The following is a 24,554-nucleotide window of genomic DNA, read 5'->3' as shown; positions in this document are numbered from 1 at the left end:
AATATTCAGGACCGTGGACTGTCTGCCATCCATGAAGAAACCCCACTTAGTTTCTATAGCGAGGAAGGATCCAGCCCCCTTAGGCCATATTTCTCTAACTGTTCTTCTAATGGGGGCATTTATTTGGCAATGTGGCCTTAGTGAGCTGACCACATTCTCACTTTGAGTCTAAGCAGAGGTTGTCCCAGTTATTGCAGGGATGGGAAACCCACTGTAGCTGTAAAAATACCTATTCTGTATTTTGTATTATTCACTTGGGTGACTACAAATACCATCATGCAATTCAGCAAAAGGCAAAACATTGTCTCTGAGTGCAAAACCTTCAAGGACTAACAGTAGCACAGTTAAAAAAGGAAATATTTCAGATGCCCTTTTGGTTGCCCATTCGTGCATTAACAGTGACTGACCCTGCTTAGCTTCAAAGCAGGGCTGACCCTGCAGTGGTCTTATAAGTGTGGTTCATTTATCAGGCAACATGGCCAGAGGAGGCTGGCCCCTTCCTTTTTTGAAACTAAGCAGAGTCTGTCATGGTTACAGCATGAATGGGAGACCTGGATGGCAGTTGAGTCTATACGGACAAAGCTACCCAACATTTTGGGTGGAGTAGCATCATAGTTCCATTGAGTATCTGTGGGATTGGGAAAGACCAGGGGAGTGGGGGAGGTCCACGAGGAGTGGGGAGGGGCGATGTGTGTGTTAGGGACACTTATTTGGAGTTTGGAGGAGTGGAAATACATGTGTTTAAGTCATTGTTTTTGTGAATAGTCGCAGATATCAGTAAAATGCTCTTGTATGGGTTTTCTATAACCACGTTTATAAAAAACAAATGTGTAGGCTCGTCAAGGCTTTTTATTGGTTGTGTCTGTAGACGCAGTTGTATTTATCGCTGCATCTATAAACATACAATTTTTGTGCAATAATCATATTGTTATGTAGATGATACAGTACAGAATGTTATCTGTGTCTGTTATTTTGTTTGTTTAGGCATTGTCTTGTCTTATTTGAAGTTATGAAGGTTGGCTTAGTTTGGTTTTTAGTTTGTAGAAAATGTACGTGTAGGCACGGCTACAACTAAGCTTTGTAACCACGTTGAATATCCACAGTTACTTGTGATGCTGTGCAGGGTGTTGGATGTGTTTGGGTGTTTCTAATTGGCTGGTATTCATGTTGTAAATGTTTACTTCTTTGTGATAGTTTGCAGTGAATATGTGTCTGCCATTTTATTTGTTGGCCGTAGCCTGTCTGTCTTGTCTCTGTTTTATAATTCTTGAATTTTCAGCTAGCACTTGGCGAAATCCCATCTGTTCCAATAGGCTGCTGTCTTTAGCCCCAAAGTGGATCTGGTATTTTGATATGGCAGTCTCTCCATTTGGCGAGTCTATCTTTCTTGGCCACGTCTCTGTCTGCTAGATTCTCAGTTTGACTGAAGAACTCACACTGTGCAGATCATGTTACCTGTGATAAAACATGATTGGCATTAATCAGTTGTTTGTCATTGTTTTGTTGAAAGTTTTGTTTGATAATATGTTGATAATAGGGCTCTTCATTTTTTTATTTTTTTTACTGTATTTGTTAACAATGAAGTGGCCCTGCTTTATATGTAGAAAATGGATAGGAACAATTGTTGAAATTTTTTATTTGGAAAGAAAATGAATTTCAGTGAGGTGCATGATATAGAATCATTGAGTATACTACTGGCACTCAAAATAAAACAATGATCAAAGAGCAGTATACATTTGATGTTATCTATAATGCTTTTATAATGACTCATGGTGTGTATTAAAGTGTTTTTTGGGGTTAAATGAAACTGTGTTTGTTTTAAAAAGATCTTTTTTGGTGTTGGGTGATTTGAAAATGTGTGTACTGTAAAAAGGATTCAGTTTGCGAAGGTGTTTTACTGTGTGGTTATCTATAAGAGAACATGCATTATCTTCATTTGTTTATTGTATTGTGAAACCTAGTGTTTAATTTCATGAAAAATGTGTGTGATTGGATTTATTTTTAAATATATATATTCATATAGAATATAGGAATGGTATTAGTTGTGCACAGGTTTTCTGGAGCAAATTGCCATAATAAAGGCAGGTGCAGTATGTGCTTAGCAATCCAATTTTACTACACAAATTAGGTTGTAAAATGTTAGTTAAAAATTGGAAACATACTGATTTTCTTTTAATGTTATTGTTACTCTACTGCAACTTGATACATAAATAGCTACAGAAATAGTGGCAGCTGGGAATGCCAGTTTACTGGCCACACTGGTTCTTTCATGGAGTTAAGGTGAATATTTAGCATGTTCGTAATTACAGGTCCGACCAACGTGAGGGTTTTAATAAAGGGGCTGGAATTACCATTTGGCTTTGGGCTTATTGCTATTAGGAGTGTGGCTCATTATACTGGAGTAATAATAGTATCTTTATTTGGTTGGAGAACAGCACCAGCAGTGATGATTTTTTACAGTAGATTCCTGTGCGCAGATTATAAGCCATGCTTTAAATGTTTCAAATATCTGCAGCATTAGAACACTATCTGAAGAGTTATTAGAAATGTAAGAGAGGTTGAGAGAGGCGGCTTCGTTTTTTGAGGCATTGTGTTTTTAGAGTTGTCATTTTTGTTATTTTATATTTTCGTCACCAGTGAGATTTTTGAATATGTCTAACATTGCAATGAATATTTTAAAACACTAACAGGCCACCAACCATAGATTTTGGCTTTTACCAGTGGATACAGCTTTTAACCGTGCCACTGTATTTTATATATAGTGAGCAGGCACTAGCCATGGACTTTAGGACAATACTGGCCAGTGGCCACCATTTTTAACTGTGCCCACTATATATTCTAACATATACATGGGCAACTAGCATGGCCTTTGACCTTGAGTAGTTTGTACATGTTTTGGCCATGTCCACCGTTTATTTTAAAATAATAAAATGCAATAAGTAATGGCTTTTGACTGTGCCCACTGTGTATTATACAGCACTGAATTAGGTAGACTTACCAGCAACTAGCCGTGCTTTTGAACACGATACTAACCAGTGGCAACGGCCTTTGGATGTGCCGACTGTATATTCTAACATAATAATGGGCACTAGCTATGGCATTTAGACATGGACACTGACTACAGATTTCAACTTTGTATATTTTAAAACAGTGATGGGCTATTAGGCATGGCTTTTAATCATGCACATTGTTATTTTTTAACACTAATCGTCCACTAGCTATGGCATTTGGTGCTTTCAGTGACCCCAGCCTTTGGCATGGCCAAGTCCATGGCCTAAATTGTTATTAAGATAATTCAGGTTTTTGCTGAGCTTACAATGAAGTGGTCTTGCTGTATCGGTAGAAAATGGGTGGGAAGACGTGTTGGAAGTTTTTTATTAGGAAAGAAACATACTAGGAGTGAAATGTGACGTTGCAGATATTTGGTTTGTTTTAGTAAATGGTGTTGCCAAACAATATAAAAACATTTCGCAACAGCTTATAGATATTGAAACGTGAAAAACACATTTGCATTCCTATTTGAGCTCAATTATTTATACAATGGCAGTGTTGGTCCAAACACATCTGGTAGCAATGTACTGGCACTCTTTCCGGACTGACAAACTAAGAGTTTGCTGGGAGGGGTTCGGAACACTTGGCATGCCTGATCTGCCGGGAGTTCAGGCCCCTACCGGCAGTGTTTTTACTAAATCACCAGCACTGTTAGCTTCAGTGCCAGTGTTTCAGGGAGTCCATTTCCATGGAGTCCTATGGGACTCCACAGGAATGGGGATGTAGCATTTCCGCCACCAGCCATAATATCTCTGTGGCATCAGGAAGTGAGGCAATGGAAATGGTGCTATGTGGTTATATTTTCAGTGTAGCTGTAAGTGCTGGTTGTGTATATACAATCTCCATTCATTCTAGGTGCTGCTAGCAACAGCCAGAATCTTCACTGGTAGCACTTAAACATTCTATTTGAAGAGTTATAAGTAATGCTAGAGAGGATCAGAGAGGAGGCTTTTCATGAAGTGTCTACAGATGTGCAGCTCCTATCTCCAGCAGTACCACTTGGATGAGTGAGAGGCCTTTCCAGGATTTTTTCTTTCTGATGCAATGCATCTGCCTAATGTCTTCATCAACTTCTTCTCGGGGTTGTAATAGAGATTTTATTCAGATGAGGACACGCCGTCATTCAGCAACAAAAACAAGAAACAAAAAAGATGTCTGCATGGGATGTGAAGCTTGGGAACATCAATGATGATAAATCTTTTAATGCATGTTTCCTATGATGATGTGTATTGGAAATTGCATGAGATGGTCTAGACCATACTGGGCTGCAGCCTGCTTTGGCTTATATGTGGTTGTATAGCTTAATTGTAGCTGTGAGCGTTGGTTGTGCATAATAAATCTCCACCTATTAAAGGTGCTTCTTGCAACAGCTAGAGTCTTCAAACATCTGAAGCATTGGAGCACTCTATTTGAAGAGTTATTAGAAATGTTAGAGAGGTTCAGAGAGGCCACTTCATTTCCTGTCAGCAGTTGGACATTTGAATATGTCTTTCATTGTTCAAGAAAAACTGCAAGACATGGCCCTTCTAATATTCCATTACAATGCCTGGGAACATCAATCATGATAAATCATCTGGTGTAAGTCTTTTGGAATGATGTGGATGATGCATATTGGAACTTGCACGAGATGGTCTTGCCCATATTGGGCTACAGCCTTTTTTTGTTTACATGTGGTCTTATATCTTCACGGTATCTGTGAGCAGTGGCTGTGCATAATCAACACCCACCCATTAAAGGTGCTGCAAGCAACAGCCAAGTTTTCCAAACTCTGTCAGCAATGGAACACCCAATTTGTATAGCCATTAGAAATGATAGAGAGGTTCAGAGAGGTTTCATTGTTTGTGGCATTGTCTGGTTAGAGTTGTAATTTCTGTTATTTTATGTTTTGCTCAGCAGTTGGACATTTCAACATGTGTAACATTGGGGGCATGGCTAAAAGGTCATGTAGGAGGACGTGTCCTGCTGGAGCTTGTGACGATCCGACTATAATCCTGTGAATTTGTGCTGAAATATTGGACCATCAGGCCCGCAGAGCAGAGGGCTAAGCAGGGGAAGCAGCGGAGCACACATTGGTGACACCGGACGCGGACCGCCGGCTCGAGGGAGACAGCTGGAGCCTCGAATGAGGTGTGGGCGCCCACGGCACACATGAAAAGAAAATGACCGCCGCCTGATGTGCCACAGAACAAAGGAAATGTCGGGCCAGAGAAAGGACTGGGCATGGAGTCAGTGATCGCATTGGAGACCCAAAGCGCCAGTGTGTGCTGGCAGGAGTCGAGCGAAGACTGCCGGCTGCAGGTGGTGTCCTGTGAAAATAAGGGAGAGGCCGGGCCCACTCGGAGTGTTACATTGTCTCCGTTCGTGGCCTCCGGCACAAGCGCACATCAGAAGATGTGCGTGTAGCTGGAAACTGAGCAGCGCTGCTACATTTGTAACCTGGTGGACCCAGCGAGTGCGCAGGTGCCACACAACAAAGGAAGCCGGGCCAGAGCGGACATAGGGAGCGGGACACATGAGGAGAGCTTGGGGTCCTGTTCGGGCCCGCCTTGCATGCGGATGCCTACAGAAGTGGGTTGTCAGGACGGATGAACGCCTGGAGGCAGGGGTGAGCGCACATGCCCGGGACCCGCACCTAAAAGCAGGAACTGCAGCAAACACACAAAGGCAAGTTTAGCCCTGCAGGCATGCTTGGATCAGCACTGGTTGTGTGCTGGACGTGGAGCCGACAGTGAGGTGCTTACAAGAAACAGATTGTTGTAGATAAAATTAGAACCGCTGGGATGGAGCTCCAGCTTTGGGGGCCCAGTATAGCCTGTATTACCACGTAGGACGACAACACCCGCTTCAAGGACTGGTCTGGGGGCTCGCTGGTACTTACAACACAGTTTGTCTATGAAACGTGACCACCATAGGGCAAGAAGTTACAGTATCCTTGAGGTCCTGGGATGACGCATGCTGGGCTAGCAAAACGCTGAGTGGGCTCTGCAGGCTCTGGAGGGACGCCCGAAGGCCCGGACCAACTGGGGCTGGAGCTTAGGGTTCGAGAGGTCTAAATAAATGCACATTATTATGTGGCAGGACACAACCCACTCCTGGAGCAACAAGTAGCTTCAGGACACCCCTTGCGTGGCCTGGCTGGGCCCTGACGCCAATAGCAGTCAAACCCCACTGGGACGCGTAACCACAAGCGGTGGGGCTCGCCTACATGTTTCTTTCACGACAACAAACCTTTAAGAACAAAGGGCAAGCAACCCACGCTTGACGAATACGCCAGAACATCACTGGGTGCAGAAGGAGCCAGGAGTTAAGACAAAACCCCCGTTGGGAGCGCAGTCGCCATGGGCATGAACCAGGAAATCCTTGCTGTGATTGCTGACCTGAAAGTGGCCTGGGAGATCAAACTGGGACTGGCTATGACCGAATTGGAAGCAGCACTAGAGCTCAAAGTTGGGGCGGTACAAGAGGAGGTGAATTTTCTCTGGCAAGATGTCAGGTCGCTGGCAGAGCTCACGGAGAACCTAGAAAAAGAAGTGGCCCCAAAACACAGCGGACTGTGCAACTCATAAATCAGAACTTCACGCCCTAGTGCAACGCGTGGTAACCTGAAAAGTAGGGCAGAGGAGGCGGAAGGACGTGCCCGAAGGAATAACAACCGCATTGTTGGTTTGCCGGAGGGAGCTGAGGGACCCAACCCTATGTAGTTCATTGAATCTATGTTGCTGCGGGAGATAACCGGAGGAGTGCTGACCCAGGGGTATGCGGTGAAAAGGGTGCATAGGGCCCTGATGAGGAGGCTGCCACCAGGAACCCCCCTAGGCCAGTGATCGCCAAGATCCTGAACTACAGAGATTGAGAAAAAATCCTTGAACACTTCCGGAAGGGTTGAACAATACAAAGGGGGACAGCAAACATAACCACATACCCAGATTACACCCTGCGGGTACAGCATAGTCGTATGAACTTTGGGACTGTGAAGAGAAGATTGCGTGAAGCAGACCACAAGTATATGCTACTCTACCCGGCGAAGCTGAAGGTGCTCCACAGAAACAGAACCTTGTTTTTCGAAACCCCGGAAGAAGCTATGGGGTGGCTCGACACGCAGAGCTGCTCCAAGAAGCCGGGCATCCAGACGGGAGAAGGAGAAGGAGGAGATAAGTAAACCTGTGTCTGTGGCACCAAGGGTGTCACAGCCTAAGACAATGGGTCTTGATTATTGTATAAGATATAGCCTATGGCCGTGCATGGTCAGGGATATAATTGTGTGTGATCCGTGAGCACGGAGACTTTTGATATGAGCATGGGAGCCTTGCAGAGCTAGTCCTCATAACCCCACAAGGAGAAGCTTAGTTAGGTTACCGGTAGTCCGTTGACATCCTGCCGGGTTCCTGCCCTCAGCAATCCAAGGCAGGGCCAAACGTGGGGTCGTCTGAGATCCAGGGATGGAGCTGGGCTCTTGTTGGGGTTGGGTGTGGTGGGGGAGGGAAGGGGCGGGTGTTGGGGTGTGTTGTTGGGAAAGGGGGGGGAGTTTGTTGAGAGAGGGCGGGGAACGAGCCAAACTGAGAATTTTATTAGGCGGGATGGGAGGCTGAGAGGAGAGGCGGGATATTGCATCAATGGTGTCGGGTTGCCTTAGAGTGGTCACCTGAATGTCAGGGGCCTCAATAGTTACTTGAAGCATAATAAAGTAATGATGTACCTGATAAGGATGAGGATCGACATAGCATTATTACAGGAGACCCACCTTACCAGGGAGAAATTGGAGGTGGTCAAGAGAAAGTGGAGCAGGAGCATTGCAGGAGCCATATTCTCAGCCTACACAAGAGGAGTTATCACATGGATAGCACCTCATGTACCATTTCAATTGCTTCAGTCTACGGGGGAAACCCAGAAGGCAGAATGATAGTAGTGTGGGGGATGTTGGAAAACTGGGAAGTGAGTATTATAAACTTATACGCCCCTAACCAGGATACAGCAGCTTACTTTCGGACCCTGTATGGCAAAATTAGCCCCTTTATTAGGTGGCACGATCTGGATGCCCCAATCACATCAGAGGAACTAGAGATAGTGATTTAGCACCTGCCCACATGTAAAGCTCCGGGGTCAGATGGGCTCCCAAGCGAATTCTACAAAACCTATAAACAAGAGCTGCTTCCCCCACTACTGGCTATGCTTAATGAGGTGTTTGAGCATGGCAGGTTGCCAGAGTCCCTATGGGAGGTGGTGATCATCCCGCTTTTAAAGCCGGGTAAGCCTAGCACAGACTGCGGGTCATATAGACCCCTATTGATGCTTAACCAGGAGAGAAAAATCCTTACGGCAGTGCTAGCAAACAGGCTTAAGCGAGTCATTGGCAGACTGATACACCCCGACAAACGGGCTACGTCCCTGGCAGGAATATAACTGATAACCACAGAAGACTGCACCATATTATTGACCAGACTGAGTAGGACCCTGGTGAACTGGCGATCGTCTCGCTGGATGCGGTTAAGGCTTTCGACTCAGTAAGATGGCCCTGGCTGTTAGCGACTCTGAGAGAATATGGAATGGGGCCGGGGTATCTTAGGTGGGGCAAAATGTTTTACAGCTCCCCAATTGCAAGGGATAAAACGGGTGCCATTATCTCAGATAAATGGCAACTTAGCAGGGGCACTAGTCAGGGCTGCCCCTGGTCGCCCATGTTGTATATACTAGTGTTGGAACCATTGGCAGTCTGTCTTAGACAACAATATGGGGAGATAGGGATCCACACTGCGAGTGGTCCACATCTTATTTCGTTATATGCTGACGATATACTCTTGTATCTGCGCTTCCCAGAGGAGAACATACAATACATCTTGGAGGTGATGGAACGATACGCTACCCTCTCCGGCATAGCGGTAAACCCAAACAAATGTAGCATGTTCCCCCTGGGGAGATATAGACGTGCCTTACCTAGGAGCTTACCGGTATTGCCAATACCCTGGCGAACCGAGACGTTCAGATATCTTGGAATTGACATATACCACACGACAGGAGAAGAACATATGCGCAATATGGAAAGGACAGTTGAAAGCATTAAAAATAGTATGGGATTTTGGTCCAGACTACCCCTGGCCATGATGGGGAGAGCTGCCCGGATAAAGATGGTAGTCCTGCCCAGGCTGTTACATTTTATTGTAAATATCCGTATGTGATCCCTAGGCGCTTCTTCGCCAGTCTCCACAGCTTGTGCAGGGGCTTAATATGGCATAACTCCAGGAACAGGGTGGCTCTCTGGAAATTACAGAATTCGTGCGACAGGGGGGTATAAACCTCCCAAATTTCGAGTTATATTATTTGGCGGGACAACTGCAATACGTGGCCAGGTGGCTGTCTGAAGAAGAAAAGGCTGAAACCAGGCTGTTGTGCATGGATCCTGCTCCTTACTTCCTTAGAGAGATAGTGTGGCTATCAAAAACAACGGTACTAGAGATGGCAAGGCTGTTGGTGCTTGGCTGGGAGGTGTGGCACAGGGCATGTCAGATTGTGGGATGCCCGGCTCTGTTTTCCATGCAGGTGCCGCTGGTGGCGCTATGCAGAGAAGACCCCCAATTGATAAAAGGGGTCCATAGATACTGGGAACCAATGGGCATGGCTACCTTGGGAGATATATGGCAGGAGGGGGAGGCAGTGGAATTCCAGGAACTGATGGAGGACACCGGGGTGCATAAAGGGCAACACATTACCTACTCCAGAATCGTTAATCGAGTGCGAGAAAAATGGGCGGCGGCAGTGCTTGCAGAACAACCTGATGCCACCATTGAGACGATATACAACATCTCGGAGGGTGGGCATGAGGTATCCCACATATATGAGCTACTGCGGTCCAAGGTGGGAAAGGAATTACTCGAACTGAGGCAAGCTTTGGAAGAAGAGGTGGGAGAACCCATGTCGGATGGGCTATGGGATAGAGCCCAAAGGTACCTTAAGAAAGTATCCCAGAACGCGAGGCTCCAGCAGATCCAACTATATGTCACACATAGAGCATATCTGACCCCCAGTAAGATTGCCAGGTTTGGTGGCCAGTTGACTCAGAGATGCCCCAGGTGCGGGGAGGAGGAAGCTGGGATGTTACACATGTTCTGGGCTTGCCTGGAGGGGGGAAGGTTTCGGACAGAACTGAAGATACGCTTGGCAGGAAAAGGCATTACGCTGGAGGTGGAGTCGGCTTGGGCAAGCATGCTTGAGGGCTTTCCTAGACCATGCAATCTGAGGCACATTAGCAAGATGAAAGACCTGGCCTACATTCTGGCCAAACAGAGGATTGCAATGTGCTGGAATGCAGCCCATAGGCCTAGGATAGAGTTGTGGTGGGCTGACCTCATGAAGTGGGCAGAGGCGGAAACGGCTGCTTGGTTCAAAGCGGTCAGCAGGGGTGGGGAGGAGGAGGTGGGACCCCTAATAGAATGGAGGCAAATGGTGGCTACAAGGGCGGGCCCCCTCCCAGACCGATCACAATGATGATGACACGGGAAAGATAATGACAATAGACCCGTCTGAAGAAGAAAAGGCTGATGACACGGATGCAGGGGCTCGAGTTAATGGGGCGGGAGGGAGTAGGACAGAAGAGTGTATTCTGTAATGTTATGTGGTTAGACTTAAGCATGGAAGTCCTAATTATTTGTAATGTTTGGTGTGTTGTTATAAAATAATAAAAATACATTTAAAAAAAAGAACATGTGTAACATTGTGCAATAAAACACTAAAATGTGGCCCTTCTAATATTCCATCAGAAAACTTGGACACATCAATTATGATAAATCATCTGGTGCAAGTCTTCTGGGAACATGTAGATGATGCGTTTTGAAATTGCACAAGATGGAATGGGACATATTGTGCTGCAGCCTTTTTTGGCTTTCATGTGGTCTTATAGTTTCACTCTATCTGTGAGTGTTGGTTGTGCATAATCAACCTCCACCCATTAAAGGTGCAGCTGGCAACAACTGGAGTCTTCCAACACTGGCAGCACTGGAACACTCTATTTGAAGAGTTATTAGAAATGTTAGAGAGGTTCAGAGAGGAGGGTTTTCATGATGTATCTATAGATGTGCTGCTCCTATCTCCAGCAGTATCACTTGGATGAGCGAGAGGCTTTCCCAGGATCTTTTCTTTCGGATAAAATGCCTTTGCCGGATGATTTCATCCACTTTATCCTGGGGTAATAACAGTGTCTTTTTTTGGTTTAAGACACTCCAGCATTTTGCATCTGAAAAATGAAGAAAAAAGATGTTTGCCATGAAATGGGATATGCAGCTTGTTAACGTGCATCTGTGCAGAAAGCAATGGCTTGTATGAATATTACACCATTCATTCTCTAAACTCATGTGAAGTCATGGGCAACAGTTTAGAAATGTATCAAATGAGAGCAACGAAAGTTGCAGCTAACAGTGTCTGGGAAAAGATGTGAGACGCTTGTTGTTTCACTATGCATTTTCCTCTGGTACAGGAGGCAGATTGGACGATTGGAAGGTTCCAATCTGTTCTTCAGAATATCGTTGTACAAAAATGTATTCTGAAGATTTCCGATTCCGCGTTAATGTAGAATATATTTTACACTTATTGCATGAAAGTGATTTTTCACCATTTTTTATGCTGTTGTTCATACAGATTAAACCAGAACTGGATTTGAACACCTTTCTGCATGTAAGATACTGAAACAGGTGAAAGAAAAATGGTTTTAGAGGGTAAACTTACCAATATTCTTGCTACAATGAGAGGAACTAAGGAATATTGGTAGAGGAGACACTGCGAGGTAAGAAGCATGATCAGAAACTTGGGTCATCCAAGTTGGTTTGTGACTTTAAGTTGCTCTGAGTATGGTTGAGATGATTTTTCAGAGTGGGTTTGTGAAACTAATCCACAGAAAGAAGATATAGAACACATGAGACCAGGAGAATTGTGTTCCATGGACCCTGTAATTGTATTGCGGTTCTTTCATCATAGATTTTTAGCCATGTTAAAATTATATGTAGTAAATAAAATGGTCTACTAGGCACTGTGGAACATTTATTTTGGAGGAAAGAGCACCAGGTATATGGGGCTACACAAATACATTTGCTGTTGTGGATTAAATATGCTTCTCAGTTTGATAAAGAAAGTAATAGAAAAGTAATGTCAGAGAAAATACTAAAGTAAAGAGTAGTACTGCACTCAGTGCAGATTTGGCTTTCCTAGGCCTGTGATACCAGAATGTTGGGTGAATAGTTTGATGCCATCTATTCAATGTCACGTTACTGGTAAGTCACCAAGAAATACCTATCTTGTAAACATTGTTAAGCAACGCCAAATAATTAATTATTACAATCCTGTCATTGCTCAGCTTTGGAATGCAAATATTGATGTACAGTATATTTGTGATGATAAAACAGTTGTTGCTAATTTTGTTACAGCATATATGACAAAAGTTGAACAGAGCAATGAAGCTGAGGTATGGGCAGATGTTTCCGAAGATAAATGTCTTAGTCAGAAACGGTAAAAGCTTTGGTTTGAACATGCTCTCACATAGCGAGTGTGGTAGCTATGAAGCTGCAGATTGGCTAACCGCTGTATGGATATAGCATTCATCTACTTTGGTTGAATTTTTGTCCAGCTACTACTAGAAATTGTGTACTAAAGTTTTTGAGTTAATTCAGCAGTTAGCCGAAACAGTATCTGTTAGTACAGAGATTGCGAAAACTAACTTAATTACATATTATCCAAATCTATCTGTAGAGTTGGAGGATCTTGTTTATTTGAAGTAGCACAATGCTACTCATATTGAAATATTAAAGCAAAAAGTGACAGAGGATGGTTTAAAGTACATGGTTGTACTGGTTGTCTAGTTAGACATGGGAAGTCAAGTCTCATTAACCACATGAAAATGTCTTGACTGCAGAGAAAAAAATAATTATTTTGTTTGTGTGTTTTGCAATTATTGTTCCCATGGCATCCAGAGAGTGAATTGCTTGGAAGTTTTATAACTTTTTAAGTAACATTTTCTGCAAAAAAAAAGTGTAATTACATATCCCAAATTTGATCAATGCTTGGAGTTACTGGAGAGAGAACTATTTGAAGAAGAACTTTTTGGCAGCTGAACTGGTCAAAGAGACTCCTGAGGGAAGTCAAGATTCTGCAGTAGGAAGTCAAAATGTGCTTGGTGAGCCAATTATTCATACTTATGTTGAGATTGCCATGGAAGAAGTTGAAAGTGCAATGCAACAAACAAAAGTTGCAGATGCAGATTATGATGACATAGGGCGTCATCACGAGTCTGGTGGTAACCCGCGTTTAAGGGTCTGCCAAATCATGGCGTCAGTGGATTTCCCCCCAGCTCTGAGCTGGGGGAGAAATCCACGGCAAAATTGCTGATTTTTGGCGCAATTACCACCGGTGGGAAATCCGCCGGCAGTAATAGCGTGAATTTTCCCCATTGGGCCCAATGGGGAATGAAGAATTCCCAAATGGGCCCAATGGGGAATGGGCGATAATCCTTCCGCCAAACCCGTGATCCGGCACTAATAGCGCCAGGGGGTTTGACGGTAGCGCTATTAGCGCCAGCGCTAATAGCGCCGGCATTACCGCCCAACTCGTGATGAGGCCCATAGTTAGGAAACTTAATATTGAGCAAAAATAAGTTTATTATAAAATTAAAGATAGGTTCTTACTTGGCTTACAGCATGACAAGAATGAATGTTCTTGTGTCCAATACAAACCTGTATTGCTGTATGATAGTGGACAAGCAGGAACAGGTACATTGTTTTAATTCATGCAATAAGAGCTGATTGTTCTATGAAATGTATTGTAACTGCAACAGGTTTAGCAGGATTCAATGTAGGAGATGAAACTGTCCATAAACTGTTGATGTTACCAGTGGAGCAAGAAAACAAAGTAGGGTATAGAACATTTGTATCAAGTGCAGCACAAGAAGTAGGGAAAGCTCTTTGAAAATATAATACCTTGATTATAGATGAAGTGAGCATGGTATCTAACTTGATCCTAGCTTTCATTCTGTTGTGAATGCAAGAGTTTTTGAAGACTGACTACAATGTTTTCTTTGGTGGTCTACAAGTGTTCCTAAAAAATATGCAATAAACAAACCCTTGAAGTTCAAAGAAAAAAATGTTAGTTGCATGGATGTTAATGTGAGAAATACATTGTAACAATACCTTTGAAATTCAGGGAAAAGCTCTTTAGTTGTAGGGATGTTAAGGTGAGAACTAAATGCAACAAAACCTCTGAAATTCAGTTAAAGCGACCTTAACTTTGGGCCCCCTGTTGCGCAACCTATGACCACAATGATGACATCACACATCACATCACTTATGACATCACTAATTACACTACAACAGTTGGCATTAAGCATGGCCTTCAGCCATTGTCAGTGTGCATGGCCACATTTATTTTTAACACATGAATGGGTACTAGTCATGGACTTCAGTTATGGACAGTGGTCACAATGTTCACCCATGTGCACTGAATCCTTTAAAACACTAACATGCTACCAACCATAGATTGTGGCCTTTACCAGTGGATACACCTTCCAACCATGTCCACTGTATATTATATGCACTGGTCAGGCACTAGCCATATACTTTAGCACAATACTGGCCAGTGTCAACAATATTTGGCTTTGCCCACTATATATTCTAACACATAAATGGACCACTAGCCATGATCTTTGTTCTTGTGCAGGGTGTACTTCTTTTGGCCATGTCCACTGTATATTTGAAAATAATAAAATGCAATAAGCGAGGGCCACTTGCTATGGCATTCCGCTGTGCCTACTGTATATTATTTAAACTAACCAGCCACTAGTGCTAGCCAGTGGCCATGGCCTTTGGCTGTGCCAACTGTTTATTCTAACATATTAATGGGCACTAGCTATGGCCATTAGCCATGGCCACTGACTACAGCTTTCAATGTCGCCCATTGTATATTGTAAAACAGTGATGGACTAGTAGGCATGGCTTTGAACCATGCACATTGTTTTTTTTTTAACACTAACCAACCTCTAGCTATGGCCTTTAGTGTTGGCCAGTGACCCCTTTTTCAGGGCCAGGTTCACAGCCTAAAGTGTTATTAAGGTAATCAAAGTGTTCATGAGCTAACTTACAAATGATGTTATATCGAATTCCATTATTAATGCAATCAGTTATATAAAATGTAATTAGTGTTGTCACAAGTGATGGAATTTTAATGTTATCAGTGTTCTCATACAACATTTAAGTAGTGATGTCACCAGTGATGTGATCTGTTATGTCATCAATGTGGTCATAGGGTGTGGAATAGGGGATGCAAAGTTAAGGTGGCTTCAGCTGAATTGCAATGGAGAAACCAAGTATAGTAGCATTATATTGATAGTGGTATTTCTTATGTTGGTGGCAGAAAGCCTGATATTAATCACCCAAGTGTATTTCCATTGATTGAGTAGAATGGAGTTTGAAATATCCAGAGAATTAGAACTATTCAATAGATAGGTAAGAACAAGACACAATGTTATATTACTTTAGTGCATTAATGACAAATAGGTACTGCTCCAATTTGCACCAAAGGGGACTTTCTAAAAATGTATTTTGGAAATGAATCTTATGTGCAAGGGCCGTTATGAGGGAGCAACATCATCAATATGTTATACAGTTCCTGACCATCAGCATTTACAGTCCTTAAGGACATTAAATTGAATTGGGACAAGAAATATGATTTGGCATTTGAATTTGGATTTTTTTCTTTTCCTGTCCTCTTTGCTCTGACTTTAAACTTTTTGTTATTTTCTCCCTCTCTACTTAGATTTTACATTCACAGGAGGACCGTGGATAAAGAAAGGATATAATGCACAATTGTAGTGGTCATAATTACATCTAACTTTGGATGCACTTTGGATCAGGGTGACCCCAAAAGGTCAATCAAAAAAGTAACAGGAGCATTGTTGATTGGGATAGTATGCATTTCTGATTTTCTACTCTCTGATTTATATATTTATTTGTGGTAGACAAAAAACTATACTAACCTGGAAAAAGCCCTTAGGGGTGAAACATGTGCACATACTCTAAATATTTTATGTTGATACTTGATTATAAGTGTGTTTTGTTGTTATTATACAAACATGCATTGTTTTGGTTTGTGGAATTATATTGACTAATGTTAAAATTTAAATAAATCAAAAGAGGGTTATTTACATAACTTTGAACAAAGCACATCTATAGCTTGCAATGTTTTCCTTTGTTAGATTCTTAAAAGTTTCACTAACTGTGGGGATCATTTAAAGAAAAAATGTGATGCTATATTTATCAATTTCTGATTTTTTGCTATTATCTGTGATTTTTCCACCCTATAATTGTATGCTTCCTAAACGTTTATGACATTTTCATTCAGTGTCACTGAATGACAATTTTAAAGTCATTGAGAATGTTTCTCAATTCAGTTATAATTATTAACAATACATGTATTAATGAAATGTTCATTAATTTAAATTACAGTATTAATTGGCAAAACACAATTGTTTGGAAATTCTGTCAACAAAGTTCTTGTGAAAGTTGATAATATGAGCTAATTATTAAAAGAAACGTATGAAACAAATATTTAGATATGAAATAAATCTTACATTTTGAGTTTATGTTTACAATGAAACTTGAACATTGGTATAAGAAATACATATTATATGTTTTATTTCATGGTGATCTTTGTTGTAATACTTCTACATTAAATACCCTTGGTAGTTTCTTCAAAAGCATGTAGAACTAATGATTCTTTGAGAATATATTGAAGATTTTGTTTCTGCACATTGCATTTTTATGAAGTGAAAAGATCAGCCTAAAAAGCAGTGTTGGCGCCCCAAATCGAAGCGATCTAAAAAGTTTAAATGAACAAGAGCAGAGATGCTGCAACAAAGTGATTGCGCTGAGGCTGACCTGGGCTTGAAACAAACTGAAAAATAGAGCCCTACTGTAGCGCTTCTCTGTTTCAAAAAGGATTAGCTTAAAATAAATGGATTCGAAATGTCATGAAAGAAAAAAGAGATTTTTAAAAAAAATTAATTTGATAAATGCAAACACTCGTAAATTAAAGATTAAGTTAGGTGCACTTCTAAATAACACAAAAAGATGTTGAAGTCACAATTCTGAGTTGACTTGTTGCCAATTGTTTAGATGAAGTCCAAATATGTGAGTGTTCATGAATTTCTTAAATCAAAGTTTTTTGCAACACAGATTGTTTAATGCTAAATTACATTCACTTTTTCTTGATAAACATTATTTCGAGAATTAGTAGGAGAAATGTTTTTGTGGTCCTTATTGGTGTTAATAAGGAATTGTGCCCTTGATTGTTGTTAAAGTACCATTGAGGAATTGGCTCTATATTTGAGAAGAGTCCTTTTAAGCGCAATGCATGGATGTAGATAGAATCTTTGTAATTGTTGATGAGAAAATGTGCCCTTAGTTGTTAAGGGCAATGCATGGATGTAGATAGAATCTTCTTAATTGTTGATGAGAAAATATGCCCTTAGTTGTTTTTCAAAGTAACATTGAAGAGCAATTGGTTCTGAGTTTTAGGACAGTATATAGATACCAGGGTGATCCTCAACACGTGTTTCCCCACCGCGTGGTTGCAGTGGTTCTTCAGGAGGAAAGTGTATTGACAGAGGATTTACATTTTTAGTGTTTAGGTTTCCATTTGGAACACATTGATTACCATAATGGAATGACACCTGATTTTCCACATAACTTGTGAGTGTTCCTGCACCATTTGAACACCACCAATTCTACGTATGCCTCTAATATAAACCACAACGTGTGTTCAAAATGGAAACCTAAAGACTACAAATCAAAATCCTCTGTCAACACACTTTAATTATATTTCACCTGTTCTTACTACACATATTTGCATTTTTTATCTCCAGAAAGCAAATCACTGCCAGCTAAGAATTAAACCTTTATGTTATTCAATATTTTATGCTTTGTATATGACTGCTATTACCCTTTTGCCTTTCACAAGGCCTGTTAGCCTCTCTTCTGTCCGAAGTTCTTTTTTGTCTTTTTACAAACTATAACTCCCAGAATTCCTCTAGGTGGGGAGAGACTGGTAGAGATAACCCAAACATAATCAGTCTGATGAAAAAGGAGACACAATTCAATTAGAAGATTTTTTGAGTGAGCTAGATGTAAAAAGAGACAGCCTTTCTCTTCTCTCCCAGTTTATAAGAGACGGTAGGGAGTACCATGCTTTAGAATACATTGGCTACATTTTGGAGACTAGTGATGCCTGGGCAAGTGTGGAAGGAGTCCATGGGGAGATAGTAAAGCACTGTAAAAGTACTTTTTTAGTAGATTCATAAATCCATCTGTGCCTATACGTATCTCTGTACCTGTGGCAATATCTTCATTTTTAATATTCTGTTCATCACTGGTTTCGAAAATCATGTGTTGTGGTCTGTACTCATATGGGTTTCCCCCTTTCTCCAGTCACCATCCTCTTCATGATTATGGGTATTATCCCCAGACTGGCAAAAATGGGTTGGCGAGAGTACACAACTTGTTTGTATTGAATTCCACTGTGGTTTTCTATACTTATGGCTTGAGTTTGCCTGTAATTACTAGGGTGCAACCCACCATTAAGTGCCACTGTGTAGGGCACTAAAGTTGGCAGTTCGCGTCAGTAACAGCAACAGTCTGGACACAGCACCAGCGTTACAGCCCCAATCTCCAAACTAAGCGAACAAGGAGATTTTCATTCCCGTACAGGGGTAGTCATGGCAGAAAGTAACATATACATAACCCGGCTCTGAAGAAGGAATTGTTCCGAAATGCATTAGCCAGAGGGTTATTGTTTGCCTCAGCCTCAGTACTAGCCTAATTGGTGGAGTTAAACCAATTACTATGATTTTCTGAAGCATAAAAAAAAAAGTTTTATGGTTTAATGAAACATTTTGAGAAAAATTACAGTTTGATTGAAATCAATACAATAGTATAAGATACCTGTCTAAACTCAAAGTGGGTATTAAGGGTGTGCGGCCTGCACCGAAGGCTAACTAGCCTAGGTCTTTTTCTATTATCCCCACACTTATCATGAATTGAGAGTGACAGTGGTAGAGGGAACCAATAGCATCCTGTATGCTGCACCTTTGTTCATGTGTCTTGCTGCTCATCAGTAGGTACAACCTGTATTTCTTTTCTCCATTCTGCCCCAGAGACAGTGGTCAAAATCTCCTCTTCATGCATTCCTTTCCCCATGGCTATAGACATGCTGGCACTGAACATGGTCACTGCATAGCCACAAGTATATGGCACGGCAAAGACTCAAATACAGTAACTGAATATACTCTTGGCTCAAAAGAATTCTAACATGTGCTATTTGCAACCTTGCAAGCAAAACACATTTGTGGTGGCCTGTAAAAGGTGGCACAATGATTTGCAGCCATGGAATGTAATCTAGTACCATGCGTATTCCAAAATAATTCTGGGGTGTTCTTCTCAACAGACTGACAATTCACTGATAATTCACTGCACTTGGATACTGTCTTCTCTAGTTATAAAATGGCACTCTTATTTTCACCCATTGAATATAATCCACTCATGCCTTTCAAGAATCAATAGACATGTTTTTCTGCAGATAGTATTTGTTCAGGCCACTAATATATTTTACAATCACTTGTCACACCTAGTCTCGGCAACTAGTATTTTATCTGGCCACTAAAAGACAACACACACAATTGAAGGCACTGAATGTAGTCTCTCTCCACAACTTTGCAAGCCACATATATTTATTTAGTCCACTAAAAGACAGCATATGGATTTCAAGCCACTGAATGTAATCTAACATCCTACCTACTCCAAAAAGTGTTCTGGTATTCTTCTGCTCACTTTGACAAGAGGTGTCTCATGTGTTTGTGTCATGCAGTTCTGCCAGTCACTGCACTGGCATTCTCTCCTCCTTAGTACTAACAGTGTGCAGTTACTTTCAACCACTGAATATAATTGAAAAATGCAGAACAAGAATTATTAGACTCTCACTGTCATGATGCATACTCCCCGAGAGCCAGTCCAAGACCGGCAGCCCCGGAAGCACACATCAGGTACCCAAGAGAAGGTCCAGCAACCCCAAATAGGGGCCCTTTGGACTCCCGGAGGCGCCAGGCTCATTTTGGACATCAGTCCTGGCGCTGGAGGTGCCAGGCTCATAAAGGGAGTGCTTTTGGTGGACTTACCTGATGCAGACAATGCTGCCAGATCCAGACCTCTTTGAGGCCTGAAAGGAACTACTTTACCTGTGGGACTATTTTGCCACTCGGGCGTGGTCAGGGAAGGATACATACCGGATTGGGGAAGGATACATACCTGGGACTTCTTTGGAGGCTATTTAAGCCACGCCCAGACAGCAGCTCACGCTTCGCATTGCTCTGCTCCTAGCAGTTGGACACTCACCGTGTCTGCTCCTGCATCCTGACTCCAGCCACGCCTGCTTCAGTCCTGGAACACCTAAAAGGAAGAAGAGAGGAAGAGAAGGTGAATAAAGGACATTACCTGATATTGCATGGGATCCGGAGCCAACACGCCAACGATCCTAAAGGAAAAGACATTATTTTTGGATTCCTTGCGTTGCTCGTTGCAGCGCTGCGCTCAACTCACCTGTCCACAAGGAATTCCATACTCCTACGACCATCCGCACGTTCCGCTGCATTCCAGCATCTAGGAAGGAAAAGAGAAGAACAAAAGGTGAGCCAGAGAAAACATTGGGAAAAAACTGATTTGCCAGAAGGCTTACCTGGCGATTGGTGGGGGAGAATCCTTCCTCATCTCGGGTCGGCACGCCTTTTGGCAGTACCGCGCCCCGGCCCCTATGGGGAAAAAAGAACACGCGCATTAGTGGGTGAACATACAGACATTAGAAAAACCACCCCAACATAAGCTCACCTGAATTATCCACAGCGAATTGTCTTCTCTACGTGGAATCTTCGCTCTGCACCTGCGCTAAAAGACTAAAAGCAGTCCATTGAAAATAAAGGCCGAAAAGGAAGGGAGAACAACCCTTGAACTTGATAAGCCATATACTTACGAAGGTGCCTTATTCATCCAAAAAAACAGTGAAGCAACTGGACCTGAATGCCCGTCCGATAACCAGTGAAGTAACTGGATTCTACCGCACCCCTGCACCAGAAGCAGGATGGAGAGCTCGTCATTTCAAATCTTAAGGTGAGAATTAACGGGACGGTTCTGAGGTGGTTTGAAGAGAGAGTAAAAGGGGAAAGGAGGGGTTCGACTCATCACTCCGCAGGTGATTAAAATCCTTTTCCCCATCTACAGAAAGATCTTCCTACGCATCAGACAGGCGAGGTTTGGGGGTCCGGCCCAGTCGGTGTTCCGAGTCCTGTGCATTAGAAGAGGCCGAAGCAACCCAGGCCTGGTCAGCATCTCCGTGGGAGTCAGGTGAGCGTTACACTCACTCTTCAACTATTATTTGTTCTTGCACTCTAAAATGTGGTACAGTATTCCACAGCCACTGAATATACAGTTAGGATTTGGTCCGACCATAACAAGATCATACACCCAGTTTATTATAGTGAATGCACTTTCTTTCCTCAAAAATAATGTACACATTTGTTATTTGCATTTTTGAAAGCAACATGTTTGTTTCTTCTGGCCAGTAAAGAGAGGCACACATGTTTACTGCCATTAAATGTTATCAAATATCCTGCTTTCCGACCATCAAGTCTGTGATATCCCTCTCTTCACAGTGACAATAACGGTCATGTGACTTTCTATCATACATTTTGGATAGTCACTGTCTGGGATTAACTTCTCCCTTGTATAGAAATGGCACAGTCCCTTACCTCTATTGAGTAATATCTCCTCCAGTCTGACAGGAATTATTAAACCTTTTATTTGTGGCTAGTTTTTGTTCTGACAGTTAATAGAAGGCACAATCATTTGCATCAAATCAATATAACCTCATCCTGACCAGCAAGGATTATATGGATTTTTCTCTGCAACATAAAAAGGTTGATACACTCAGTTGAAGACACTTAATGCATTCTCTTGCCTCAACATAATTCTCACATTTGTATTTATAAGTTTGAATCCAAGACGTGTTTTGTCTGACCACTGAAAGGGTGGCACACTTCTTTACAGAAACTCAATAATATCGAATATCCTGCATGCTTTCAAACATCTTTGTGGAATTTGTCTCATCAAACTCTATATAAATGTTACATGTTTCTGTCATAAAAGGTGGTCAGTCAGAGTGCTGAGATTCTGTTCTCCCACGTACCAAAATAGCAGACACTTATAGCCACTAAATATAAGCGTGAGTCTACCAATAATGATAATACTTTTTATTTGCAAGTAGTATTGGAGCTTGCAAAAAACTTGCAAAAAGATGCCACAGGTGCGTACATGCACTGAAAATTATCTCCACCTAAAAGCAAAAATGTATATGAGTTTTTCTGAATATATTATTTGATCTGTCCACTAAAAGATGGTGCTGTTACTTACAACAATGCATATTATATTTTTCTACCTACAAAGTAGCATAAGATTTTCTCTCTGAAAATAGTATTTGGCCTGGCCACACAAACAGTTACAGCCCAGTATGCACCTTCTTGCCAACAAAATATTCTAAAAGTATTTATTCATAACTTTGCAAGCAAAAGTATTTGTTCTTGGAACTTAATGTTAGGACACTCATTAAGAACCACTGAACACATTTTAATCCACTGCCTGTCTCCCAAAAATGCTGCAGTGTTTTCTGCTCACACTGAGAAAAAATGTGACATGTGTTTATGTCATGGATGGTGGTTAGTCACTACACTTTTATCCCCCCTAATACTACAAGGGAACATTTAGATAGAACCACTGAAGATAAACCCCCTCCTGTACAACACAAATTAAAAGTATTTTTCTCTGCACCTAGTATTTAGTCGGCCATAAAAGATGTCACAGTCACTAACATCCACAGAATATCATTGCCTTATGCAGACAAGACTTGACAGACTTTTCCCCTGCCACTAGTATTTGGTATGGCCACTAAAAGTTGAAACAAACACATACAGATAGTGAATATAATCTCCCCATACCTACCAAGAATACAGTTTTCTCTGTCACTAGTATTTGGTGTTGCTGCAAATATATGACACTATCTTACAGGCATTGATCTCTTTCTTCGTCAAAAGAAATTTAAGATTAGTTATTTACAATTTTGCATGAAACATGTGTTTGGGTTGCCACTAAAATATGATATACTAATTTGCACACACTGAATGTAATCTAATATCCCTGCCTGCCAATATCTATGGTGTTTTTCTGATCACAATGACAAAAAAAATCACATATGATTTTTGTCAGGCACTATGATTCTATCCTTCCTAGAATTAAAATTAAGCTGTTAAGATCATTCATGAATGTAACTGCTCCTTACCTCTCAAGAAATATAATGATTTTTCTATTCATCTCATATTTGGTCTAGCCAGTAAAAACTGACCAGTCCCTTACAGCTGCTTTATATATTCTCCTCGCTGCCTAAAATTAAAAATAAGGCTTTTTTCTGCACTAGGTATGTGGTGTGGACAAACAATGATCATACAATCAGTCAATGGGGCTAATTACAAGTTTGGCCATCCCGGACCGTCAGACTATGCGAATACATGCAGGGGCCAGTGCTTCCACCTGGTCTGACCGCCGGGAGCACCGACCCATACAGGCATTGTTTTCACTGAAGCAGGGGCACCATTAGCAACGGTGCCAGTGTGTCTGTGTACCCATTCCTGTGGAGTCCTAGCACGGGAATGAGGACTTATACTTTCTGCCTCCTGACATCACAGCCCGATGCCACCTGGAATATCCTATGGCACCGGGATATCAGGTGGTGGAACAGTGTTATGAGGTCAGTGACAACCCACCGCTAGCACCGACGGGTTAGCGCCGATCTCGTAATGAGGACCAATGATTAATGGCTCTGAATGCACTCTCTTGCCTCTGTTCTGCTAACTAAGTATGGTGTATTTTACCAAGTGTTAGTTGAAGTGAAAACAATATTATATTTTCTATGTTTTGGTAGGCATAAGGAGATCATATTCAATGTCTGTTCATGAGTATGTTGCTTTTTAGTGACTTTGTAAAATTCTAGTTACATCTACAAATTTTTAAAGCACCTTTTACTAAAATAAAGTAACTCCTTTCTCAACTGATTTTATTCCCCTTTCAACTTTGAAGAAGTGGTGCAACTAAGCATTTTTTGGAATCCATTGTGGCTTCCTCATAAACTGGGAGATTCATTCTCACAGTATTTAAGCGCTGTCTTTCCCACTCCTAGAGAAATCAATCCACTTGCCCTTTTCGGACCTTCTTGCCAAATGCCCAGAAAGTCAACTACAAGAGGACAGGGGCTGCCGGAGGAATATAACATCCCCTTTTTTTAGCCTACCACTGTTTTTGCCATATAGTTCTACCTGACTAACACTTAGCATAAAGGGAATCCTCTAAAATAAATAAAACCATGGATGGACCATCACACTGATTCAT

This window comes from Ambystoma mexicanum, chromosome 4q (assembly GCF_040938575.1).
Source record: "Ambystoma mexicanum isolate Mex_15411 chromosome 4q, UKY_AmexF1_1, whole genome shotgun sequence".
In the NCBI taxonomy this organism is placed as follows: domain Eukaryota; kingdom Metazoa; phylum Chordata; class Amphibia; order Caudata; family Ambystomatidae; genus Ambystoma; species Ambystoma mexicanum.
This window is presented reverse-complemented; position numbering follows the sequence as displayed.